Source organism: Nicotiana tabacum, chromosome 8 (genome assembly GCF_000715075.1).
Source record: "Nicotiana tabacum cultivar K326 chromosome 8, ASM71507v2, whole genome shotgun sequence".
Lineage (NCBI taxonomy): Eukaryota > Viridiplantae > Streptophyta > Magnoliopsida > Solanales > Solanaceae > Nicotiana > Nicotiana tabacum.
The window spans coordinates 28,273,486-28,282,052 of record NC_134087.1 but is presented as its reverse complement, the minus strand read 5'-3'; the positions used below and the strand labels follow the sequence as shown (position 1 = coordinate 28,282,052).

Here is an 8,567-nt window from a genome sequence, read left to right as displayed (position 1 = left end):
AAATTGTTTCTTACTAAAATTATTTTTGAGAAAATCATTTTTCAAAATAAGCCGATTTTAGAAGCGTGACAAAACTAAGCTATAAATCTCATTTATGGTCGTTTCTTCTTGCTCACGGCCTATCCTTAGTCAAAAAGTTTGACAAAGAAGTAATTAAAAGAAACTTTGGTTTGCTAATTATTACTATGCTGTCATTATTTTTGTTAGCTAATCACACTGTTTTTACTGTTTCAAACTTTGAAAAAGAAACATTCTTTTACCACTTTCAATAACCTCTAGTCTGATACCCGAAAAAAGAAAGAAAAAAAAACTCTATGCTTAAATTATTACTCCCTCCGATTCAAAATAAGTGATTTTTTTGCCTTTATTTTATGGTCCAAAATAAGTAATTTTTCCAGATTTCAAGAATGAATTAATTATTTGTTTCCTATGTTGCCCTTTTTTTTTAATAAATTTAAAATCAAAGGAGCCGTGAAGCTCCTCATATGGTACGGACAATTACCATACATCACTGGCCTACGTTGCCCTTGGAATAAATAGTATTGGAGTATGTGTTAGGAGTGTTTATGTGAAGAGATAGTAAAGGTTAATATGGTCAATTTCATTGTTAATTAATGTTAAAAAGTAAATTTCTTATCTATATGAAAACAACTAAAAAATCACTTGTTTTGGATCGGAGGGAGTATTTCAAAAATCAAGCGAGCCCTTGAGCTTGCATGCAACTAGGGGTGTTAATAAAAATCCGAAAACCCGAACTAAACCGAAAATCAAACCAAACCGACCAAAAAAATCGGTACTTTTTGGTTTGGTTTGGTTTTGATTTTGAAATTTAAAAACCGATCAAATTTGGTTTGGTTTTGGTTTTAATTAAAAAAAAAACCGAATATAGGAGTAGCTATTTTAAATTTATTATTACACCTATATATATATGTATACTTTTATACAAAGTTTTAAATTTTTTATAGTAAATATTAATCGTTTGCACTTTTGGTACAGTTCTTTACCTTTATATTCTAGTTTAATTGGTAGTTTTCTTTTGTTAAGTGTAAGAATCTATTTCATGTTAAAAATAATATATTTTTAATTGAGTCCTTAAATTATTCATCACTATTTGATTCAATTATCATCAATATATCTTGGTAAATAATAGATTTCTCAAAGAGCAATTGATTTGATAGTGTTACGTTGAAAATGTGGTCGCCGAAATGTGTGTTTGGTAGTGTATGTCTTATATTTAAGAAAAAACCGACAAATAATCGAAAAAACCGACTTAATTGGTTTGGTTTGATTCTAATATTTGAAAACCGACTTACTTGGTTTGATTTCTTTTTAGGAAAAACCGATTCAAACCGAACCATAAACACCCCTCGTGAAGCATTTAAAACAACTAGTTTCACTCCCTCCGTAGTAATTATCAATTACACAAAGATTTAAAAAAATATTATTTCAAATTCTATACCTCTTTTTTGGCCTTATATAAAAGCAAAACGCAATAAGTAAGAGAGAATTTTCTCTAAGATTTTATTGAATTGGTAAAAGTTAATATAGCATTAGTTAAAACATACCAGTAACTATAATTATTAAAGAAGAGAAAATATACTTAGGAAAGACTAATCTATTGCTGAGGAACGAAAATAACTTTCATAATGCTCTCTAGCATAGTCAAATAATGTGGGAGAGAGTAGGAGCACGATGGAGGAAAAAATGTCTAATTATTTCCATAATCGTCTCATATTTTGTTCAAAATAATAGCTTCCTCATTTTCACTGTCTTTATATTTATTTATTTTTTGTTTTTCTTCTCCCTTCCCCTTCGCCAAGGTCGAATCCTTTTTCTAATAATATTTTGCCTTTCTCTTTATTTTTTTCCTTCTTCTTCTTCCTCTTTTTTCGTTTCTTTTCATGCATAATCAAATTTGGCAGTACTAATTTGTGTTAACAGTAGTGATCGATAATAACATTTATTAACGAAATTATTGAAAGTTACAGTAATACATATATATATATAACCAATAAGAAAACTGAAGTATACACATTAAAATTAAACTGGGACAAGGGAGTAACCCTACTATTGTAAAATCTATATAAAAAAATAGGTAATTCAAATGTAGTATTCTTTTCATTATTTGGATCTGCTTCTATCGTGAAGCATGATAAGGGATTACATGTAAAACAATAAAACAATGAAAGAAAGAATGAATGATCTTGTATTATTGACATGCATGGCTCCGAGTTGGGCACTTAGATACAACAACTGCTTCCACCTCAATTGGGATCGACTATATGAAACTTAATATTCATGTCACTCAATTTAAACTCGTCTAGTTCAATATTCTGCGTGTGAATATCCATTGGATGAAGCACGAGTTGGTGTCTGAGGCGGAGGAGAACGAGCAAACCTACTACGACCGGCGAAGGTTTTCTCCATGACCACGGCTCGACTGGCGGTGCCGCTACTTCCGGTGCCGGGGTTCGGTGTCGGAGTGTGAACGGGATTATACAACGATGATAACAAAAGATTTTTGTTATTTATCCCTCTAACTCTTTTTTCTAAAAGAACCCTAGTGGCTTTTGTATGTGATATGGTGCTAATTAATAGCAAAATTATGGTAGTAGTTAAGAAGATAGCACTGCTTTGGGATTTCATGTTGATGGGTTAATTAGTGGAAAGAAAAGAAAAAAATTGAATCCAGAAATGTTTAAAAAAATTATGATGGACTGAATGCAAAAATAGAGGTCTATTTATATGCATGAAACTGAGTACGTAAGAAGAACAGAGTTTCTTTTTTGACGAGCTGTAATTTGAGTCATTGGAAGGAACTTTGACTGTTGACGGCAGGGTTTAACGACGAGACTTTAGAAATTGAATGGGTCATAAGTTACAACATAGGGAAATTCAATGGACCAACGTTAGGACCAAAAAATATTGTGCGAAAAATAACTCTTTTTTTGTGTTTGGTAGTTGGAATTCTTTTTTCAAACAACATATTAGGAGTATTCATCAAAACGTAAACTTGACTTCCTTGTATTTTTTCATACAGCAGCCACGAGAGTAGATCAAAATATGAGTCTAAATAAAAAATAGCCTACTAAAGCCCATTCAACCTATAAATTTATTGGAAAAACAACAATCTATAGCCGCTCTCAAAATAATAGTCGAAAAAATATATGTATATATATATATATATATATATATATATATATATTGTATATTATATACAAAAATTATATAAATTTATATATTTATGTTTCTGGCGCAGGCTAAAAGTGATAATACCCCTAATTTCTTTATAATGTGCTTTGGGATGAATGAGTAACTCAATTACTTTATGACCCTTAAATATTGTTTATTAATAAAGCAAATTTTGAAATAGGATTACTTCTCATTATTGGAAATGTTATTTAAAATTAACTTTACTTTTAAAAATGCATTATAAAATTAGAATACTCCTTTTAGCTAATGCTTTGACCAGTTGTTCTTCCTCTTTTGGCAACAACAAATGTAATGCTTGCCATTTGCGTAAACAAACAAATAATTGTAATGCTACTGCTCAATTTTTTTTAATCTATTATGTATTTCAAGCATCTCTAGCTTCGATATTGTATGTTTTATTCCTTGTGATAAAAAAAAGGTTTATTTATTGCAAAAAAAACTGAAGTCTATGTCAAATTGGAATTTTATGCCATGATATAAGAATGTTTATGGTGCATTAATTTTTTTCTTTCCATCCAATGGTGGCAAAGAATACGACAACCTTGATTTTCACCCCTTCTTAAAAGCAATTATGTATTGTTCATCGTACTTCATGTCCCAACACTTCTGCTCAAATTGGAAGAGCTGGAAAAAAAAAGGTAGCTAGGCACATTGTTAATGTCGTAGGTTAGCCTTCTTTTTAGGAGTCCTGAACCAAAATGTGATTCTTTTGGACTCAAAAAACCATAATGTGTGAAAAAAATAATTGGTGACAATTTTATATATAACGCCCTTTTAAAGGGCGCTATACCTTAACGGCCATTGCCCAGTTAACTATAGCGCCCTTTTAAAAGGCGCTATAGTTGAACTTGAAAAAAGCGGGAATAGTGCCTTTTATTAAGACACTATAGTATAGCGTCTTAATAAAAGGCGCTATACCCACATAAAAATCCGCCCCTTTCCCTTCCCCACAAAACCAGAAACTCCCCTCCCCCCTCCCCCCATTAAAAAAAACAGTGGTCCCCCCCCAATTGTCAACTAAAAAAAGCTCGAGTGGAGCCCACCCATCCCATAAAAATTATAGATTCTCGGTCCCACATCCTAGTAAGTTGCTCGTTTCGGCTCCAAATCACCAAATCTTCAACTTTTCAAAAATCTTAAATCGAGGTGCCTCACACAGAAACAGTGGTATGCATGCAGTTCCTACCATGCAGGCAAATTCTGTACAGAACTTAAACTACCGCCATGTCGATAAGATATTAGACAAATACCTGAACGTTGACACCGTGCTCCTTCAAGTGGTTCAAAAATAATGTCCACGTCTCTTGGCTTTCATTGACACAAATAGCAAAAGCTAGGGGAAATATATTTCAACTAGCATTTACTGCAATGACGATCAACAACTTAATATCATACTTTTCATAGACATGAGCATCATCTATGGATATTACGGCCGACAATGCACAAAATAATCAATTGCTGGTTTAAATACCCTGAACATATATCTGAATATATGTTACGGTATTCCAGGACTCCGCTCAAGCTTCCATTCAACAACAACCCCGGGGTTAAAGTGTTGCAATACGGCCATGTACTGGGTAGAGAAGCAAATGACTTATCCGAGTTACCATAAACAATTTCAACCGCACGTTTCGCTCGAAAAATGCCTTTCTTTTGGTAATGGTACACCCATATTCCTGGTGGACAGATGTTATACACTCTTTGATCTTGTACCTTATGGACGCTTCAATGTGTGGAATCAAGACAAGAGAAATCAAGTCAACATCCAAGTTAAAGTGATTCCCACTAAATGTGTCCATTTCACAATTGTGGGTGCCAACGTATTACCCACAACCCACATATTTATTTTCTTCTTCCTCGCACGCAACATTCAATTACAACCCGTAAACCATCTACGGCAAATAACCTTGTATACATCTGGAGATTACTCTGCTACTATTATCTCACGACACTCTTTTACATTGTACATTCGCACCGCCCTACTTAGGCGTGCTTTATCAGGAAAAAGTATGTCCTTTGACAGCACCGTTGCTCTAGATTCATCCCACATTGCTGTACGAATTTCCTCAATATCCCTTGTAAAGGTATGTGCATCCGGCATACTTTGCAAATGATCAAGATAGGGAATCTCCCTTGAATGAAACGGCATGTGAGACTCGTACACTCTTGGTCTAACAGGAGGTGGATCATACTCCCTCATCAAATCAGGTTCAACATTCTCTTCCTCCCCATCATCACCCTCATCAGGGAAGGGTATGTCATTTCTAGACTCATCGACATTGTTGTCATAATCACTATTCTTTTCCTGACTCTGTGCATTTGTCAGATCCCGATTAAATATGTCGTCTTCGGGCAATTGAGTAAGGACAGGACCTTCAAGTTGCTCATTTTCACTGCACAACCAATAAAATAATAAGTTACTCAAATTGATCCAAACTTTACACATAGCTTTATATATTCACTTACAAATCATAATGTGTTGATATTCCATGATGGACATTATCTTGTTGATGATGACTCCCGGATGGACCACCATGATCCAACATACCAAAGCTAGACATATTTCAAGTAGGTGTTAGTTCATAACTTGTAAAATTCATATCTGGCCAGTATCCCCGATGGATATATGACTTTTAATACAAGTTCAATACATAAAAATATACATCTTAACACAAAAAAAAAATTGAAGCTTACCACTCGGATTGTGGATCATGTTAGGCTAAAACTGCTCCAAAATAACCACCCGATGATTGAGGGATATCCCTACTTTGCGCAACTTCATTATTGCGAACGCCTTCAGCCTTGACGTACATTTCCAACGGTTTTATCACGAGAATTTTTCGATATTCATCCGAAGTCCTAAAAAAATCTCTCAGATTTTCATCGTCTTCGATGTTAAACTCATCATAATAAGCAACCCCTTGCAAAGTCACAGAATACAGATATCTTCTGGTTACTTTAATATTCACCGAACGTTTGCTCATACTCATTTTTTTACATAACAACGATACCAATGTATCGTACTCCATTGTAAGTGGCAACTTAACATGACACTGTGGAGATAAACTATAGCTTACTGAGTTATTCGCCACCACAACCTCACCCCCCCAATAGAATGAAACCCTAATTCATCGCTCTTCAAACATTATGACAAAATGCAAAATAACTAAACGAAGAAATATTTCAAAAGACTTGAAAATGTTTATGAATGGATTTTTACAAAATCTTTAACCACTTTAAATAAGGCAAAAACCAGTCCGGAGTATAATTATTTGACGTATAACACCTTAGCTTAAGGCGCTATACCCAGTTGAATTATTGTTATGTTAGTTAAGCCCAAAAGAATTATTGGCGGGCCCACATAATATATATAGCGCGGTAGGTTAAGGCTTTATATATAGAGAGAGAGAGCCTTAGCTAAAGGCGCTACACTTAACTGGGCAAACAGCCGTTAAGGTATATCGCCTTTTGCTGAGGCATTATATATATTTTGGTCATCAGTTTATTTTTCACGTATTTTGATTCTTTGACTCCAAAAGAACCATATTTTAGTTCTAGAGTCTCTTTTATAGGTCAACAAGTCATTTTGAGTTTGGGTAGATGTATGTCTCGATGTCACCACTCTAATTAACATCACTCATTTAATCACAACTGATAATCCTTAGGTATTCAGGTCATCGCTATGAATTTAGAGTTGATCAAATATGAGAGTCTAACTCAAAATATTAGTCTATTAGACTAGAAAGCTAGCTCATTCAACCTATAAACACAAACAAATGCTCTTTGCAATCAATAAGAAACTCAATTATTTTTGGGGGTGGACGTTCGAGTAATTCGATTAGATATGAAATTTTCAATTTGAATTTTCGGTTTTCTAATTGAAGAAATTACAATCCAAATCCAATCCAAATAAACAGGATTGGATCGGATTCTTTAAGTTTGGACTTGAATTAATCAGTTTGGATATTTTGGATTTTCGATTTTGAGCTTATAAGTTGAGATGTTTCTTCTTTCTACGATAACGAACATCCAAATGAAGTATTCATATTAAATTGCCTAAAAAGTTCCTCGTTTTCACCGTAATTATCCAAATAAAGTATTCAAGTAATGAAATCATCATCAAAGAAATACAACAAAGACACTAGTAAGGTCTATAAGAAGTAGCAATAGTAAAATCATATCAAAATAGAAAGTATTCTGATAGTAACCTAGTAATTAATTAGTATTGAATATATGAGATTATATGTCCAATGGTTAGGATATTGAACTTGTTACTATTAACATATGAATAATGGACTAAATATAAAATTTCGGATTTTCGGATATCCAAATCTGAAGTGCCAAATCTAATATCCAAAAATTTAAAAATTAAACTAAATCCAATCCATGATCCAAAAATCCAAATAATTTGGATTTTGATTTGGCCAAAGTATGCCCACCCCTAATTGTTTCACATCAACATGTCTTGCCCTTTGCTTAGAGGTTAGGATTATTACTCATTATTAGAATAATTATTATTTGTTATAAAAGAAAGACTATAAAGTAAAGACAAGTATAGAGAGAAACTGATATATTATTCGAATTCAAACTGATGTACATAATGAACTGAAATCTCTTCTATTTATAGAAGAAAGGAAGCTGCTGTGTAAGCTGCTACTACAAGCTGCTGTGTAAGCTGCTACTAGCAAGTTGCTGTGTAAGCTGCTACTGCAAGCTGCTGTGTAAGCTGCTACTATACCAGATATGAATAATCTTCTACTGAGAGCAATGTTTATCCATAACGGAGTACTGAATGGATAAGCTTATTATACCCGGTATGGATAATCTTCTACCTAGGGTAATGTTTATCCATAACCGGGTACCGAAGTGATAAGCTTCTTCAGGAAGCTTATTTCCAATAGAGTACTAAATAGATAAACATATTTACGGTGGAGTCCCATATGGATAAGCTTCTTCAGGAAGATTATTTACAACAGAGTACTAAATGAACATTCATAATATAATATATTTATAACACTCCCCGTTAGATGTTCATTAAAAGATAATGTGTCTCATTAAAACCTTACTAGGAAAAACCACGTGGGAAAAAATCCTAGTGAAGGAAAAAGAGTACACATATTTAGTAATACGCATTGCTAGGTGCCTCATTAAAAACCTTATAAGGAAAACCCCATGGGAAAAAATCTTAGTAAAGGAAAAAGGGTGCATCGCGTATTTTACTCCCCCTGATGAAAACCTTGTTTCAAATATTTAAGTCTCCGCATTCCAATCTTGTATACCATCTTCTCAAAAGTTGAAGTTGGCAAAGATTTAGTGAATAAATCTGTCGGATTATCACTTGAACGGATTTGTTG

At 33.4% G+C, this 8,567-nt stretch overlaps 1 non-coding gene across 1 annotated transcript; it reads right to left on the bottom strand.

Annotated features, from left to right (window-relative positions):
* Positions 1-466: 466 nt before the first annotated feature.
* Positions 467-517, bottom strand: LOC142163707 (small nucleolar RNA snoR117). Its single transcript, XR_012694649.1, has one exon. It is a non-coding gene; the product is annotated as a small nucleolar RNA snoR117 (small nucleolar RNA).
* Positions 518-8,567: the final 8,050 nt, after the last annotated feature.